The sequence below is a fragment of the Procambarus clarkii genome, chromosome 29 (assembly GCF_040958095.1).
Source record: "Procambarus clarkii isolate CNS0578487 chromosome 29, FALCON_Pclarkii_2.0, whole genome shotgun sequence".
Lineage (NCBI taxonomy): Eukaryota > Metazoa > Arthropoda > Malacostraca > Decapoda > Cambaridae > Procambarus > Procambarus clarkii.
Window position 1 is genome coordinate 6731635 of NC_091178.1, and position 19869 is coordinate 6751503.

The 19869-nt window shown below is 50.0% G+C and overlaps 1 long non-coding RNA gene across 1 annotated transcript in view; it reads left to right on the top strand.

Annotated features, from left to right (window-relative positions):
* LOC138369775 (uncharacterized) overlaps nucleotides 1-19869 on the top strand; it is a 63042-nt gene that overhangs the window by 18092 nt on the left and 25081 nt on the right. Inside the window, exon 3 of the long non-coding RNA XR_011229945.1 lies at nucleotides 10254-10456. This is a non-coding gene — a long non-coding RNA (uncharacterized lncRNA). The remainder of the gene's footprint in view (nucleotides 1-10253; nucleotides 10457-19869) is intronic.

The window sequence follows — 19869 nt, forward strand, 5'->3', positions numbered from 1 at the left end:
AAAGTGTGTTCACACCTTCGACCTCCACCGCGCGACCCGTTTTCTTTGGCGCCAACGTGAAGACATACACCGTTGACCCCCCCCCCCCCCCCCACCCAACAACAATCACACAATACGGGCCATTAGAGGGCGTGCTCTCCCTCGCTAGTTGGGTGATTAAGGAGCCCGCCAGTGATTGTATTGGGTCACCAGTGTGTGTGAATATTGTACACAGTGATAAGATAAAAGTCATATAATTACGTGAACGCAAAGCTGTAGGGGAGAATTGTATTTCAAATATTAAATGTTTAGCAGGGAGTGGCCAGCAGAACCTTTTGGGCCGTTGACAGGGCCGGTGATCTGCATGTGTGGGTCATTGCATTTGTAGATCACTGCATGTGTGGATCATTGCGTGTGTGGATCATTGCGTGTGTGGATCCTTGCAAGTGTGGATCACTGCATGTGTGGATCGTTGCGTGTGTGGATCATTGCATGTGTGGATCACTGCATGTGTGGATTGGTTTGCCTCCATGGTTGCTTGGTTTGCCACCTCCTCATTTAGTGCAGGGGCTTCTCCTTGTTCTATTGTGAAGACCTCCTGGAATCTCTTGCTGAGTTTTTCACACACCTCCTTGTCATTCTCTGTGTATCTGTTTTCCCCTTTTCGCAGCTTCATCACTTGTTCCTTCACTGCAGTTTTCCTCTTGATGTGATTGTGGAGCAACTTTGGTTGGGTCTTGGCTTTACTCGCGATGTCATTTTCAAACTGTCTCTCTGCTTCCCTCCTCACTCTGAGGTACTCATTTCTGGTCCTCTGGTATCTCTCCCTGCTCTCTGGTGTTCTGTTATTTCTGTAGTTTCTCCATGTTCTTTTACTCAGTTGCTTCGCTACCTTACATTCCTGGCTGAACCATGGGTTTTTCTATTGTTTCTCTCCTTTTGGACTGGGATAAACCTGTCTGCAGCTTCCTGGCACTTCTGGGTGACATAATCCATCAGGTCCTGTACAGTCTTGTCTCTAAGTTCTGTTTCTCATGGTATTTCCCTTAGGAAGTTCCTCATCTCGTCATATTTTCCTCTTCGGTAATTTAGTCTTTTCCCTTCCGATCCCATCCTTGGATAGGTTATCCATACCTCCACCAAGTACTCAAATGTCAACACACTGTGGTCACTCATTCCTACGAGGGCTTCAACTTTGACATCCCTTATTTCTGACTCATTCAGAGCGAATATCAGGTCGAGTCTAGCTGGTTCGTCATTGTCTCTCATTCTTGTGGGATCCTTGACATGCTGGCTCAGAAAGTTCCTTGTTGCCACCTCTAAGAGTTTAGCTCTCCATGTATCTGCACCACCGTGTGGGTCTCCATTCTCCCAGTCTATCTTTCCATGGTTGAAATCGCCCATGATTAAGAGTCTGGAGCCATTTCTGCAGGCAACTGAACTGTGTGTGTGTGTGTGTGTGTGTGTGTGTGTGTGTGTGTGCGTGCGTGTGTGTGTGTATGTGTGTGTGTGTGTGTGTGTGTGTGTGTTGTGGTGTGTGTGTGTGTGTGTGTGTGTGTGTGTGCGTGCGTGTGTGTGTGTATGTGTGTGTGTGTGTGTGTGTGTGTGTGTGTGGTGTGTGTGTGTGTGTTGTGGTGTGTGGAGGAGCAAAGTTGCCCGTGATGGTGGTGTTTTATGGCGTGTTTGGTAGTGCTTGTCACGTGTGATACGCTTTCATCCTTCCCTAGTGTTTTATTCCTGCTTTTTCCTCTTAAACTTCACTTTTTGGTCCCTGGTGTGTGTTGTGGAGGGAGACTTTCTCTCTTGTCGCTCCCTGGCGCTCTCTCTCTCTTGTTGTTATCTGGCGTTCTTTCGTTCCCAAGCGGTCTCTTATTGTTCCTGGACCTCATCTACTATAATGTGGTAACATCTATCATGATGTTGCCACATCTATCACATCACGATAGATGTTACCACATTATAGTAGATGGGGGCCAGGAACAATACGACACCGCTTGGGAACAAAAGAACGCCAGATAACAACACGAGAGTGAACGCCAGATAACAACACGAGAGTGAACGCCAGATAACAACACGAGAGTGAACGCCAGGGAACAACACGAGAGTGAACGCCAGGGAACAACACGAGAGTGAACGCCAGGGAACAACACGAGAGTGAACGCCAGGGAACAACACGAGAGTGAACGCCAGGGAACAACACGAGAGTGAACGCCAGGGAACAACACGAGAGTGAACGCCAGGGAACAACACGAGAGTGAACGCCAGGGAACAACACGAGAGTGAACGCCAGGGAACAACACGAGAGTGAACGCCAGGGAACAACACGAGAGTGAACGCCAGGGAACAACACGAGAGTGAACGCCAGGGAACAACACGAGAGTGAACGCCAGATAAAAACACGAGAGTGAACGCCAGGGAACAACACGAGAGTGAACGCCAGGGAACAACACGAGAGTGAACGCCAGATAACAACACGAGAGTGAACGCCAGGGAACAACACGAGAGTGAACGCCAGATAACAACACGAGAGTGAACGCCAGGGAACAACACGAGAGTGAACGCCAGATAACAACACGAGAGTGAACGCCAGATAACAACACGAGAGTGAACGCCAGGGAACAACACGAGAGTGAACGCCAGATAACAACACGAGAGTGAACGCCAGGGAACAACACGAGAGTGAACGCCAGATAACAACACGAGAGTGAACGCCAGATAACAACACGAGAGTGAACGCCAGGGAACAACACGAGAGTGAACGCCAGATAACAACACGAGAGTGAACGCCAGATAACAACACGAGAGTGAACGCCAGGGAACAACACGAGAGTGAACGCCAGGGAACAACACGAGAGTGAACGCCAGGGAACAACACGAGAGTGAACGCCAGGGAACAACAAGGCACAGAGAACAAGAGACAGGGAAGAGGTTGTGAACGAGAGTTCTCACTCTAGTGTTCAGCTCTTGTGTTCGTCACTCTACAGTGTGTTGCTTGCTTGGTGTTGCTCCTCTCACCAGGCCGACCCCCACACCAGGTGTTGCCGGCATTTTGTGCTGCAGCTGGCAACAGTTTGCTTGAACGAGCGCTTGCAAGAGCCCCACTATATCCAGTGGTTACAATAAACAGTGCTGAAATGCACTGTATGGCGGTGGGATTATATATATATATATATATATATATATATATATATATATATATATATATATATATATATATATATATATATATATATATATATATATATATAATATATATATATATATATATATATGAGAGAGAGAATATATAGAGAATTATATAGAGATGGAAGTACAGTATTCAGAGATGGAAATATAGCGAAGAGATAGAAATAGATTTAAACAGAATTTTTAACAAAGGATTGAAATATATAAGGACACCCCCGAAGACCAGAGGCTGGTTGTTCAAGTATGCTTATTGAGACAAGAAAGAAATATATTTCAAAGGGATAGAGCAGCTTAGGCTAATTCTACCCCCCAGAGGGAGGTGGTGTGGTGGTGATGATGTGTCGTCAGACGTTGGCCGACGTTGGCCGACGCTGGCCGACGCTGGCCGACGCAGGCCGACGTTGGCCGACGTTGGCCGACGCTGGCTGACGCTGGCCGACGCAGGCTGACGCAGGCCGACGCAGGCTGACGGTAGCCGACGCTGGCTGACGCTGGTCGACGCTGGCCGACGTTGGCCGACGCTGGCTGACGCTGGCCGACGCAGGCTGACGGTGGCCGACGCAGGCTGACGGTGGCCGACGCTGGCTGACGCTGGCCGACGCTGGCCGACGCAGGCTGACGGTGGCCGACGCAGGCTGACGGTGGCCGACGCTGGCTGACGCTGGCCGACGCTGGCCGACGCTGGCTGCATCCTCAGTGTGTTGGTTTATCGGGTACACTAAAACACGGTAATTGGCACACCCGCTAGTTATGTGGGGCAACTGGGGAGAGGGGGGGGTATGGGGCACCAGAGAGAGAGAGAGAGAGAGAGACGACCTTGTGTTTCAGTCTTCTCTTCTCTCTCTCTCTCTCTCTCTCTCTCTCTCTCTCTCTCTCTCTCTCTCTCTCTCTCTCTCTCTCTCTCTCTCTCTCTCTCTCTCTCTCTCTCTCTCTCTCTCTCTCTCTCTCTCTCTCTCTCTCTCTCTCTCTCTCTCTCTCTCTCTCTCTCTCTCTCTCTCTCTCTCTCTCTCTCTCTCTCTCTCTCTCTCTCTCTCTCTCTCTCTCTCTCTCTCTCTCTCTCTCTCTCTCTCTCTCTCTCTCTCTCTCTCTCTCTCTCTCTCTCTCTCTCTCTCTCTCTCTCTCTCTCTCTCTCTCTCTCTCTCTCTCTCTCTCTCTCTCTCTCTCTCTCTCTCTCTCTCTCCTCTCTCTCTCTCTCTCTCTCTCCTCTCTCTCTCTCTCTCTCTCTCTCTCTCTCTCTCTCTCTCTCTCTCTCTCTCTCTCTCTCTCTCTCTCTCTCTCTCTCTCTCTCTCTCTCTTCTCTCTCTCTCTCCTCTCTCTCTCTCTCTCTCTCTCTCTCTCTCTTCTCTCTCTCTCTCTCTCTCTCTCTCTCTCTCTCTCTCTCTCTCTCTCTCTCTCTCTCTCTCTCTCTCTCTCTCTCTCTCTCTCTCTCTCTCTCTCTCTCTCTCTCTCTCTCTCTCTCTCTCTCTCTCTCTCTCTCTCTCTCTCTCTCTCTCTCTCTCTCTCTCTCTCTCTCTCTCTCTCTCTCTCTCTCTCTCTCTCTCTCTCTCTCTCTCTCTCTCTCTCTCTCTCTCTCTCTCTCTCTCCTCTCTCTCTCTCTCTCTCTCTCTCTCTCTCTCTCTCTCTCTCTCTCTCTCTCTCTCTCTCTCTCTCTCTCTCTCCCTCCCCCCCCCTGGCTGAGGCACAAGTGTACCAGGGGTGTCAACAACAACAAGAGTGGCCAGAGGGTCGGGACGGCAGGAGGGGAACAGAGGACCGAGTGAGCAAAATGTTGTCTGACAAGAAAACTTGCTGTTAGCTGTGTCATTCCTCCCTCCCTCCCTCTCTCCCTTCCCTTCCTTCCCTCCCTTTCTCCCCCCCCCTAATTCTCTCCCTCTTTCTCTATCTCCTTTCTTGTATCTTTTCCTCTAAAACTTGTTCTTTACTTATTTTTCATTCACTATTCTTTCCTATCCTAGCAGTCCTCTTCTCTAACAACAGATGCTCCGTCTCTCCACACGCACGCTCTCTAAACTGTTCCGGCTGGTAGCATGTTGTTGTTGTTGTTGTTAAAGATTCGCTACCCGGAACAAAAAGTTCCAAGTAACACGGGCTATGGTGAGCCCGTAGATAGTTATGGGTGCTAGCAGAACATGTGTTCTGGTCATAACACATGCTCCGGGTGCTAGCAGAACATGTGTCCTGGTCATAATACATGCTCCGGGTGCTAGCAGAACATGTGTTCTGGTCATAACACATGCTCCGGGTGCTAGCAGAACATGTGTCCTGGTCATAACACATGCTAGCAGGTGTTGTCACAGGTACCAGACCTCCGTGACAGGCAGGGATCAAGTTATCACTAGTGGTGGTGTTGAGTGAGGGAGAGAGCGAGCGAGAGCTCTTGCTCACACTAGCAGCCTACAACACTATAAGTGTTCAAGACAAGTTACATTTCCAGTCTGCATCAGTAACAATATAATTCAGCCATTGGAAGCCAATGACAATAACTATGTTATCACGTAATAATATTCAGAATGCCACCACTAACAGTTGATGACGTCACTGCTCCTGCTGTCTAGATATCACGCGATGGTGACGTGATAGCAGACGTAGCAGCTAGCAGACCATCCAGATAGCAGACGAACGTGACGTGATAGCCGACTCCACGTTACGGGGTCTGGAGCGCGGGGGGCAGGAGCGCGGGGGGCAGGAGCGCGGGGGGCAGGAGCGAGGGGGGGAGGTAGGAGCGAGGGGGGGGGCAGGAGCAAGGGGGGGGGGCAGGAGCAAGGGGTGGCGGTGAGCGGACAGTAATAACAGGCCTTGTCACGGTAGTCAACTCACCACTCACATGGTGTGTGTCTCCCGGCCACCCTCATATTGGCTTCTCTCCTCCCTCCTGTGTACATCCTCACTGGCTGGAACACACACACTCACACAGCCAGAGCTCAACACACCAAAGAGCCAGAGCTCAACCCAGCCAGCACAACTAGGTGAGTACACACACACACACACACACACACACACACAATACATGAAGGGGAACAGCCTACCTGTGACGACGCACGAAAGAGACCTGGGGGTGGACGTAACACCTAATCTATCTCCTGAGGCACATATAAATAGGATAACGACAGCAGCGTACTCTACACTGGCAAAAGTTAGAACATCATTCAGAAACCTAAGTAAGGAGGCATTTAGGGCGCTTTACACTGCCTACGTGAGGCCAGTCTTAGAGTATGCCGCCTCATCATGGAGTCCCCATCTGAAGAAGCATTTAATGAAACTGGAAAAGGTTCAGAGGTTTGCAACGAGACTCGTCCCAGACCTACGAGGGATGGGGTATGAGGAGCGCCTAAGGGAACTGTGCCTTACAATACAAGAAAGAAGGGAGAGGGGGGACATGATAGGAACGTATAAAATACTCAGAGGGATTGACACAGTGGACATAGACGAAATGTTCACATGGAATAGTAACAGAACGAGGGGACATGGATGGAAGCTTGAAACTCAGATGAGTCACAGAGATGTTAGGAAGTTTTCTTTTAGCGTGAGAGTAGTGGGAAAGTGGAATGCACTTCAGGAACAGGTTGTGGAAGCAAATACTATTCATAATTTTAAAACCAGGTATGACAGGGAAATGGGACAGGAGTCATTGCTGTAAACAACCGATGCTCGAAAGGCGGGATCCAAGAGTCAATGCTCGATCCTGCAGACACAACTAGGTGAGTACAACTAGGTGAGTACACACACACACACACACATAGGTGCAGACAAAGTATCACCGTGGGTACTAAAAGAGGCAACGCAGGCCCTCAGCGTGCCTCTGGTAAGGATCTTTAAGGAATCACTTATGTCGGGAGAATTGCCCAATTGCTGGAAGAGGGGCAAATGTTGTACTGATTTTCAAGAAAAGTGATAAGGAGGAGGCACTTGACTATAGACCTGTATCACTAACAAGCATCCCCTGTAAAATACTGGAAAGAATAATTATACTACGACTGGTTGCACACCTGGAGAACGTTAGGTTTGTAAACAAACATCAACATGGGTTCTGGACAGGGAAATCGTGCCTAACAAACCTTCTGGAATTCTATGATAAAATAACGAGGATAAGACAGGACAGAGAAGGTTGGGCAGACTGCATATTTCTGGACTACCAAAAAGCCTTTGATACAGTATCACTCGTGAGACTACTATTCAAACTCTAGAGGCAGGCGGGGGTGGGGGGAAAGGTCCTAGCATGGATAAGGAACTGCCTAATAGGAAGAAGCCAAAGGGGCGATAAGGGGCGAGAAGTCGGACTGGCGAACAGTAACGAGTGGAGTACCTCAAGGATCGGTGCTGGGACCAATTCTATTTCTAATATATGTTAATGGCATGTTTACAGGAGTAGAGTCCTACATGTCGATGTTTGCGGATGACGCAAAGTTGATGAGTTGTGACAGATGAGGATTGCAGGATCGTCCAAGAGGACCTGAACAGGATGCAGAGATGGTCAGAGGAAAAGGGTACTGGAGTTCAACACGAGCAAATGTAAAGTTATGGAAATGGGACTAGGAGATAGGAGACCAAAGGGACAGTACACAATGAAGGGGAACAGCCTACCTGTGACGACGCGAGAAAGAGACCTGGGTGTGGACGTAACACCTAATCTATCTCCTGAGGCACATATAAATAATATAACGACAGCAGCGTACTCTACACTGGCAAAAGTTAGAACATCATTCAGAAGCCTAAGTAAGGAGGCATTTAGGGCGCTTTACACTGCCTACGTGAGGCCAGTTTTAGAGTATGCAGCCTCATCATGGAGTTCCCACCTGAAGAAGCATATAAAGAAACTGGAAAAGGCTTAGAGGTTTGCAACGAGACTCGTCCCAGAGCTACGAAGGATGGGGTATGAGGAGCGCCTAAGGGAACTGTGCCTTACAATACAAGAAAGAAGGGAGAGGGGGAACATGATAGGAACGTATAAAATACTCAGAGGGATTGACAGAGTGGACATAGACGAAATGTTCACACGGAATAGTAACAGAACGAGGGGACATGGATGGAAGCTGGAAATTCAGATGAGTCACAGAGATGTTAGGAAGTTTTCTTTTAGCGTGAGAGTAGTGGGAAAATGGAATGCACTTAAGGAACAGGTTGTGGGAGCAAATTCTATTCATAATTTTAAAACTAGGTATGATAAGGAAATAGGATCGTAGTCATTGCTGTAAACAATCGATGCTCGAAAGGCGGGATCCAAGAGTCAGTGCTCGATCCTGCAGACAGAACTAGGTGAGTACAACTAGATGAGTACACACACACACACACACACACACACACACACACACACACACACACACACACACACACACACACACACACACACACACACACACACACACACACACACACACACACACGCTTGTGTGGTAGCTGCTGCTGGTCGCCAGTGGAGGCTCCTGCTGCACCCCGGCCAACAAGCAGGGCCAGACAGATGAAAACATATATAATTTGCTTTCACCAGAAAGACGAAGAATAATGGGCGACATGACTGAAGTATACGAATGGACGGAAGGTATAACAAAGGAAATATTAATAACAGGTTAAATATACCAACACAGAATTGAACACGAAACACAACTTTGTATAAGTGCAGAAAATAACCTCTAGTCAAATACTGGGTTGGGAAGAGGGATATAGATTTATAGGAGAGTCTGAGCCACGCCTCCCAAACCCCCCCTTAGAGGTTTGACTCGGTCTCCACGTTTTCATCACATTAACATTGACAATTTTGGATTGAGTTAACATCAATTTCTCCCCCGGAGCTGTTCCACGTGTTGATGACTCTTGCACCGAGAAAATCACATATCTCTTGTGACTCATTTTTGAGATATTTTTGTTTGAGATATATACAAGAGTTGTTACATTCTTGTACAGCCACTAGTACGCGTAGCGTTTCGGGCAAGTCCTTAATCCTATGGTCCCTGGAATACGATCCCCTGCCTCGATGAATCGTTTTTTCATCCAAGTACACATTTTACTGTTGCGTTAAACAGAGGCTACAGTTAAGGAATTGCGCCCAGTAAATCCTCCCCGGCCAGGATACGAACTCATGACATAGCGCTCGCGGAACGCCAGGCGAGTGTCTTACCACTACACCACGGAGACTGATTTGTCCAGCTTCCACGTGTTCCTTCCTTTTGTTATTCCTGGCTTTCAAAAATGCTGCTTTTGTCTACTTTATCAGTTGTCCTTAAATTGTTATATGTTGTTTCATGGTGGCCTTACTGTCCGGTGGTGTCCGGGTCCCCCCCAGTCTCGCCTGCTGGCTGGGAGGCTTCACCTCACGGACCAGCTTTATTGCATATCTTTGTACCGCTTCTTGTTTTGACTTATTATTCTTGTGGGGCCAGAGTCATGATGAGATGCTTCTCATTCTTCCTTGCCAGACATATGTCTTCATCAGCGAGTCTCACACCCACACGGCGTGTATGGCGACTCACAAAGCTTATTCTGTCCATGTTTCTGAAGTATACACCTGAAGTATACACAAACGTTGGCCACTTTGGTATATGCTGGTGACGGTATTATGTTAATGTGTGCGTCTGGCGCTAGAGTTTGTGTTACCTCTGTCCCAGGTAACTGGGATAGATACACCATTCCTGGTGTAAAAGTCTTCCCTTCAGCCTATCCTATTGTACAGGTTATCTCACACCTCTTCCAATCCACATAAGTTTGCTTTTAGCCGAGTTTAATTCTAGCAGCCATTTCTCAGACGACTTGTGGAAATGGTCCAGATACGACATGTACCAGAAGCAGGATGGGTGCCAGCACAAGCCTCTGTGGTAGTCTACACGTAGCCTCTCTCCTCTTCCGTATCTTGGCTCTCACTGTAAACTTTTGCTTCCTACCTGAGAGGTACACTCTAGCCCTGTACACCAGCCTGCTTCTCCGGCTCTCTCGGGTCTCATGGGGTCTCTTGGGTCAGGACAGTAGCAGATGGTTTCTGACTGTCGAGGACTGTGCTGGTTGGGGAATGTAAAGTTTGATATCGTGAAATACCTTACTTCATCTATATATTTTTTATTATTTTTTATTATTCTCATTATTTTTGCTTTCATTCACAGTTTGAGGAAAACTAAGTGGTATGGAACTGAAGGTGGAGAGTTAATGAGCGTGGGGAAGTAAGTGTAGTGAGAGGATGGTGAGTGACGTCCGCCCTAGGCTCCAGCACCACCACCCACCTCCATCACCACCACTGCTCACCACCACCACCACCACCACCTAGGCCCCACCACCACCACCGACAACACCCTCCCCCGCCCTCTAGGTAAGTACTCAACCCTCACTCTCTTCCCCGTATTGATTGTATCACTGATTTAATGAGTTTAAAGCTGGTGGTCGTTCTGAGAGCTTCCCCTCGTCATCCGTCACGGGCAGACATCTTCCGCCTCCCATGACACCAGTGACACACACGGACGATAGGACATAACACCAGTGACAGACACGGACGAGGACCCAACACCAGCCATAACAGCAGTGACAGGGGGTGCACATAACAGCAGTGACAGGGGGTACACATAACAGCAGTGACAGGGGTGCACATAACAGCAGTGACAGGGGGGCACATAACAACAGTGACAGGGGGTGCACATAACAACAGTGACAGGGGTGCACATAACAACAGTGACAGGGGGTACACATAACAGCAGTGACAGGGGGCACATAACAACAGTGACAGGGGTGCACATAACAGCAGTGACAGGGGGTGCACATAACAGCAGTGACAGGGGTACACATAACAACAGTGACAGGGGTACACATAACAGCAGTGACAGGGGTACACATAACAGCAGTAACAGGGGTACACATAACAACAGTGACAGGGGGGCACATAACAGCAGTGACAGGACTGCACATAACAGCAGTGACAGGGGTGCACATAACAGCAGTGACAGGGGTGCACATAACAACAGTGACAGGGGTGCACATAACAACAGTGACAGGGGGTGCACATAACAGCAGTGACAGGGGTACACATAACAACAGTGACAGGGGTACACATAACAGCAGTGACAGGGGTGCACATAACAGCAGTGACAGGGGGGCACATAACAACAGTGACAGGGGGTGCACATAACAACAGTGACAGGGGTGCACATAACAACAGTGACAGGGGGTACACATAACAGCAGTGACAGGGGGCACATAACAACAGTGACAGGGGTGCACATAACAGCAGTGACAGGGGGTGCACATAACAGCAGTGACAGGGGTACACATAACAACAGTGACAGGGGTACACATAACAGCAGTGACAGGGGTACACATAACAGCAGTAACAGGGGTACACATAACAACAGTGACAGGGGGGCACATAACAGCAGTGACAGGACTGCACATAACAGCAGTGACAGGGGTGCACATAACAGCAGTGACAGGGGTGCACATAACAACAGTGACAGGGGTGCACATAACAACAGTGACAGGGGTGCACATAACAACAGTGACAGGGGTGCACATAACAACAGTGACAGGGGTGCACATAACAACAGTGACAGGGGTGCACATAACAACAGTGACAGGAGTGCACATAACAACAGTGACAGGAGTGCACATAACAACAGTGACAGGGGTGCACATAACAGCAGTGACAGGGGTGCACATAACAGCAGTGACAGGGGTGCACATAACAGCAGTGACAGGGGTGTGCACATAACAGCAGTGACAGGGGTGTGCACATAACAGCAGTGACAGGGGTGTACATAACAGCAGTGACAGGGGTGCACATAACAACAGTGACAGGGGTGCACATAACAGCAGTGACAGGGGTGCACATAACAGCAGTGACAGGGGTGCACATAACAACAGTGACAGGGGGGCACATAACAACAGTGACAGGGGTGCACATAACAGCAGTGACAGGGGTGCACATAACAGCAGTGACAGGGGTGCACATAACAACAGTGACAGGGGTGCACATAACAGCAGTGACAGGGGTGCACATAACAACAGTGACAGGGGTGCACATAACAGCAGTGACAGGGGTGCACATAACAACAGTGACAGGGGTGCACATAACAACAGTGACAGGGGGTGCACATAACAGCAGTGACAGGGGTGCACATAACAGCAGTGACAGGGGGGCACATAACAGCAGTGACAGGGGTGCACATAACAGCAGTGACAGGGGTACACATAACAGCAGTGACAGGGGTACACATAACAGCAGTGACAGGGGTACACATAACAGCAGTGACAGGGGGTACACATAACAGCAGTGACAGGGGTGCACATAACAGCAGTGACAGGGGTACACACAACAGCAGTGACAGGGGTGCACATAACAGCAGTGACAGGGGGTACACATAACAGCAGTGACAGGGGTGCACATAACAGCAGTGACAGGGGTACACACAACAGCAGTGACAGGGGTGCACATAACAGCAGTGACAGGGGTACACATAACAGCAGTGACAGGGGTGCACATAACAGCAGTGACAGGGGTACACATAACAGCAGTGACAGGGGTGCACATAACAGCAGTGACAGGGGTGCACATAACAGCAGTGACAGGGGTACACATAACAGCAGTGACAGGGGTACACATAACAGCAGTGACAGGGGTACACATAACAGCAGTGACAGGGGTGCACATAACAGCAGTGACAGGGGTACACACAACAGCAGTGACAGGGGTACACATAACAGCAGTGACAGGGGTGCACATAACAGCAGTGACAGGGGTGCACATAACAGCAGTGACAGGGGTGCACATAACAGCAGTGACAAACTAAGCAATACAATGGAACACGTAGACAGAGATTGTTTTCCAGATGCGGGAAAATAGAACAAGAGCCCTCAAGAGGAACCTGATGATAACCGAACCGGATAAGAACCAACCACTTGGTCTGGACGCTAGAGCGACGGTCTCGCTTTCGTGCAGGTCGGCGTTCAATCCCCGACCGTCCAAGTGGTTGGGCACCCCGTCCCAGCACGACAGAGTACTGTAACGCCGGGAGATCTATGTGGCGCTGGTGCAATAGCTGTGTCATAAGTTTATATAATGCAGCAGGTAATAGTCAATAGTTGTGTGGCGAAGACCTTGGGGGTCACAGGGGGCGCTGTCGGCACCCCCGCCCAGACAGCCTCCTAAATGGACGCTACGGGCAGCCTCCTAAATGGACACTACGGACAGCCTCAGGAACGGACACTACGGACAGCCTCCGGAACGGACACTACGGACACCCTCCGGAACGGACACTACGGACACCCTCCTGAACGGACACTACGGACAGCTTCCTGAACGGACGCTACGGACACCCTCCTGAACGGACACTACGGACACCCTCCTGAACGGACACTACGGACACCCTCCTGAACGGACACTACGGACACCCTCCTGAACGGACACTACGGACACCCTCCTGAACGGACACTACGGACACCCTCCTGAACGGACACTACGGACACTACGGACACCCTCCTGAACGGACACTACGGACAGCCTCCTGAACGGACGCTACGGACACCCTTCTGAACGGACACTACGGACACCCTCCTGAACGGACACTACGGACACCCTCCTGAACGGACACTACGGACACCCTCCTGAACGGACACTACGGACACCCTCCTGAACGGACACTACGGACACCCTCCTGAACGGACACTACGGACACCCTCCTGAACGGACACTACGGACACCCTCCTGATCGGACACTACGGACACCCTCCTGAACGGACACCCTCCTGAACGGACACTACGGACACCCTCCTGAACGGACACTACGGACACCCTCCTGAACGGACACTACGGACACCCTCCTGAACGGACACTACGGACACCCTCCTGAACGGACACCCTCCTGAACGGACACTACGGACAGCCTCCTGAACGGACACTACGGACACCCTCCTAAACGGACACTACGGACAGCCTCCTGAACGGACACTACGGACACCCTCAGGAACGGTCACTACGGACACCCTCCTGAACGGACACTACGGACACTCCTGAACGGACGCTACGGACACCCTCCTGAACGGACACTACGGACACCCTCCTGAACGGACACTACGGACACCCTCCTGAACGGACGCTACGGACACCCTCCTGAACGGACACTACGGACACCCTCCTGAACGGACACTACGGACACCCTCCTGAACGGACGCTACGGACACCCTCCTGAACGGACACTACGGACACCCTCCTGAACGGACACTACGGACACCCTCCTGAACGGACACTACGGACACTCCTGAACGGACGCTACGGACACCCTCCTGAACGGACACTACGGACACCCTCCTGAACGGACACTACGGACACCCTCCTGAACGGACACTACGGACACCCTCCTGAACGGACACTACGGACACTCCTGAACGGACGCTACGGACACCCTCCTGAACGGACACTACGGACACCCTCCTGAACGGACACTACGGACACCCTCCTGAACGGACACTACGGACACTCCTGAACGGACACTACGGACACCCTCCTGAACGGACACTACGGACACACTCCTGAACGGACACTACGGACACCCTCCTGAACGGACACTACGGACACCCTCCTGAACGGACACTACGGACAGCCTCTTGAACGGTCACTACGGACACCCTCCGGAACGGACACTACGGACACCCTCCTGAACGGACACAACGTTTGGTAACTGTTCTCGTCGTTCCTTCACATCAGAAGCTTAACCTAAAAAAATGATCTGTTTAATTATATTATTACAAATGTTTAATTTATGTAATTTATGTAATTTATGTAATTGATGTAATTTATGTAATTTATGTAATATATGTCACCCGGCCTCTATGTGGCCTCCATGTGGCCTCCATGTGGCCGGGTGACTTGGTCTAACTCATATCAACGTCTAAAGTGAAACACCTTCCGGATGCGAGTCAACTTAAGATGGAGTGATGATCTTGAGAATGGTTCTGCCAGCATGAGGCTGTTGATGGCTGAGCGTCTTGAGTTGTGGCGGACCAACTTCTGAAGGTTGGGTTAGGTGGGGGAATCTTGAGAACATTGGCTATATTACATAGCAGAAAGGTCACTATCAGCACCTGTCCGGTGTTGGCGTCTGGTGGTACATAGCCTTAGTGGCCACTGAAGAGATAAACTCTCTCTGGAAGATCACAATGATTCTCTGTTATGTTATCTATTACACCTGTTCCATTTTCATCCATCTATTATCCTCGTCAATTCATCCACTCATCTACTCGTCAGCTTTCATCCTTCTGTTCATTAATCCAGCCAGCATTCTTTAAACCATCCAGTAGTCATCATCGAATCAATTCGCCAATGAGTTAACCTTATGGCCAGTCAGCCATCTCCATCCATCCAGCTAATGGATCCATCATTGCTCCATCTATACGTTATGTGGCGTCTTAATGTTGAGATGAGGTAATCTCCGCTCCTCCCTTCCCTCATAACTCCTCTCCCCTCTTACCTCTCTTCTGCTTCATTCCTTCCTTCCTCTCTCACCCCTTTTCACTCTTTTCTCTCCCCCCCTCACCCCTTTTCCACTCTCTTCTCTCCCCCCCTCACTGCGCCTCTTCATCTGAGTTTTCCCTTAATCATCACCGTCCTCCGCTAAGTCTTCCCCCTCCCCTTTCCCTACCCCCCCTTCCCCTAAGCCTTCCCCACCACCCCATCCCACCCCCCAATCCCCAACCTCTCCTCCCGGGGAGTCACACTACCTTCCACCTTCGTCACCCGCCGGCCCCCGCTCAAACTCAAATATCGTTACAGCGATTGGAATCTTGCCGTGTGATTAGCACCTAGAAATTGTCCTCATTAACCGAGAGTGAGTTAAATGAGAGCCCGCCTCATGTGTTAGTGTGAGGGGTGAGCCTCATGGCGACCTGTGTGGCAGTGTCTGCTGCCTTCACCTGTCTGCTGGGTAGTTCACCTGTCTGCTGGGTAGTTCACCTGTCTGCTGGGTCGTCCCGTCACCAATAGCTCGGTGTGGTTGCCAGGCTGGTGGACTGGCTCCCTGTGTGCTGCATTGTTCAAGTCTGTTGACAGTGTAACAACTTGTCTGTTAAGACGCACTCCTCACCTCACCTTCCTCACCTTCCTCACCTTCCTCACCTTCCTCACCCTGACCTGCCACTCTCATTGCCTTGCATTTATTAGGCTTCAGTTCCAGGAGCCACATAACTAATCACTCAATTAGTTGAGGAGCTTGTTCAAGGACTCTTGACTTCCCTGTCTTCCTCACTCTAATGTTATATGCTCACACACACACACACACACACACACACACACACACACACACACACACACACACACACACACACACACACACACACACACACACACACACACCTGTACACCTGTTGATTGACGATTGAGAGGCGGTACCAAAGAGCTAAAGCTCAACTCCCGCAAGCACAACTAAGTGAGTACACACACATCTGCGGACCAGGTCTTGAAATGGGCGGCCCGAGGCAGTGTTAGGGCGCCCCGAGGCAGGCGTGGGGCGGCCCGAGGCAGTGTTAGGGCGCCCCGAGGCAGGCGTGGGGCGGCCCGAGGCAGGCGTGGGGCGGCCCGAGGCAGGCGTGGGGCGGCCCGAGGCAGGCGTGGGGCGGCCCGAGGCAGGCGTGGGGCGGCCCGAGGCAGGCGTGGGGCGGCCAGGCTGGGTCAGATGTAAGGCGTGCTGGGGCGTGGCCCTGGTCCAGGCCCTGGTGTAGGGCCTGGTGTAGGGCCTGGTGTAGGGCCTGGTGTAGGGCCTGGTGTAGGGCCTGGTGTAGGGCGCCCCGTCACCAGGCTGACCTTTATATGCTAGTAAATAAATAATGACCGCCTCCCGCCTACCACTCCCACACACACGCCCAAAATAACTCAACCAAACCATCTCTCTCTCTCTCTCTCTCTCTCTCTCTCTCTCTCTCTCTCTCTCTCTCTCTCTCTCTCTCTCTCTCTCTCTCTCTCTCTCTCTCTCTGTCTCTCTCTGTCTCTCTCTCTCTCTCTCTCTCTCTCTCTCTCTCTCTCTCTCTCTCTCTCTCTCTCTCTCTCTCTCTCTGTCTCTGTCTCTGTCTCTGTCTCTGTCTCTCTCTCTCTCTCTCTCTCTCTCTCTCTCTCTCTCTCTCTCTCTCTCTCTCTCTCTCTCTCTCTCTCTCTCTCTGTCTCTGTCTCTGTCTCTCTCTCTCTCTCTCTCTCTCTCTCTCTCTCTCTCTCTCTCTCTCTCTCTCTCTCTCTCTCTCTCTCTCTCTCTCTCTCTCTCTCTCTCTCTCTCTCTCTGTCTCTCTCAATCTCTCTCTCTCTCTCTCTCTCTCTCTCTCTCACACACTAGGGTTCACTGGGAATAACGCTGGTGCTGCTAATGAGCCAGCGAGCAAGGAGCTGTTATCCTGCATCAGCTCATCTGAAGCCTCAACTTAGAAACTCATTTATTTGACGAGTTTATCATCTGTTTCTATTAGGATTAAACACCATTTAATACCAAGCTACAGTCATGGTAGTAAACTGCTGAGGCTGGAGCCAACTGTCTGCCACAGCCTTCATTTGGTCGTTGACTTGATTTTAAGATTATCTACGCACCCCCTAGGCTGTTGATGGCTGAGCGTCTTGTGTTGTGGTGTCCAACTTCTGGTTGTCCTTGCAGCTTGGCCAGGTGTTGAACCTTAAAAGGGTCTGATATACCCTGACCCAAACAACCAGACTGGGTCAAGACGAGAGAGAAGAGTTGTGTGGCGAGGTTTTCTATAGTGTTCTTAAGTACCCAGGAGAACCTCCTTCTCGTGCTCAGGAACTGGCCTCTGTACACATCCGTGGCGTGCTCGGGATGCAGTCTTAATGGTATCGTCACATGGGAAATTATTACCGTTTAGTCATATGTGAGACTATTAATATGTAGTCACGTGTAAGGTTATTAATGTATAGTCACATGTAACGTTCTGATTGTATAGAACACATGTGAGAGTCTTTAAGGCTAGTCACATGTGAGATAGAGCGTATAATATTATTGGTGAGGTGAGTGGTTCAATCCCAAGATAGACTTGTACATCTCAGTGGCTAATGAGCCACTGAGATGTACAAGCATCACATACCTGGTTTGTCGACCCTCTTGAGCAGAGGGTCACACACACACACACACACACACACACACACACACACACACACACACACACACACACACACACACACACACACACACACACACACAAACACACAAACACACACACACACACACACACACACACACACACACACACACACACATTTGGGAGATGAAATTCTTCAAGAATCAGAGAAAAAAAGACCTGGGGGTTGATATAACGCCAGACCTGTCCCCTGAAGCTCATATCAAGAGGATAACATCAGCAGCATATGCCAGGTTGGCTAACATAAGAACGGCCTTTAGAAACTTGTGTAAGGAATCTTTCAGAACATTATATACCACATATGTCAGACCAATCCTGGAGTATGCGACTCCAGCATGGAGTCCATATCTAGTCAAGCATAAGACTAAACTGGAAAAGGTTCAAAGGTTTGCCACCAGACTAGTACCCGAGCTGAGAGGTAAGAGCTACGAGGAGAGACTACGGGAATTGAACCTCACTTCGTTGGAAGACAGAAGAGTTAGGGGGGACATGATCACCACATTCAAGATTCTCAAGGGAATCGACAGGGTTGATAAAGACAGGCTATTTAACACAAGGGGCACACGCACTAGGGGACACAGGTGGAAACTGAGTGCCCAAAAGAGCCACAGAGATATTAGAAAGAACTTTTTTAGTGTCAGAGTGGTTGACAAATGGAATGCATTAGGAAGCAATGTGGTGGAGGCTGACTCCATACACAGTTTCAAGTGTAGATATGATAGATCCCAATAGGCTCAGGAACCTGTACACCTGTTGATTGACGGTTGAGAGGCGGGACCAAAGAGCCAGAGCTCAACCCCCGCAAGCACAACTAGGTGAGTACAACTAGGTGAGTACACACACACACACACACACACACACACACACACACACACACACACACACACACACACACTCAAAATCAAAATTTGTGTTACATTTGACAGAAACCACTGCAATTTAGTTATGCAATACAGCAGCAGCAACAAGCCGTCCATTTGCAACATTGCCTGGAGCACTCACCCCCCCCCCCCCCCCCGGCTATATGTAAAGACTCCCCCGCCCCCCTCTCACTAACACCAACTACATGATCAATCCCTATTGCCATTTGTCCCGGTAGTTTTTATTGGAGAGTTATGTTTTGTACTCACCTAGTTGTGCTTGCGGGGGTTGAGCTCTGGCTCTTTGGTCCCGCCTCTCAACCGTCAATCAACAGGTGTACAGGTTCCTGAGCCTATTGGGATCTATCATATCTACACTTGAAACTGTGTATGGAGTCAGCCTCCACCACATCACTGCCTAATGCATTCCATTTGTCAACCACTCTGACACTAAAAAAGTTCTTTCTAATATCTCTGTGGCTCATTTGGGCTCTCAGTTTCCACCTGTGTCCCGTAGTGCGTGTGCCCCTTGTGTTAAATAGCCTGTCTTTATCAACCCTGTCAATTCCCTTGACGATCTTGAATGTGGTGATCATGTCCCCCCTAACTCTTCTGTCTTCCAACGAAGTGAGGTTTAATTCCCGTAGTCTCTCCTCGTAGCTCATACCTCTCAGCTCGGGTACTAGTCTGGTGGCAAACCTTTGAACCTTTTCCAGTTTAGTCTTATGCTTGACTAGATATGGACTCCATG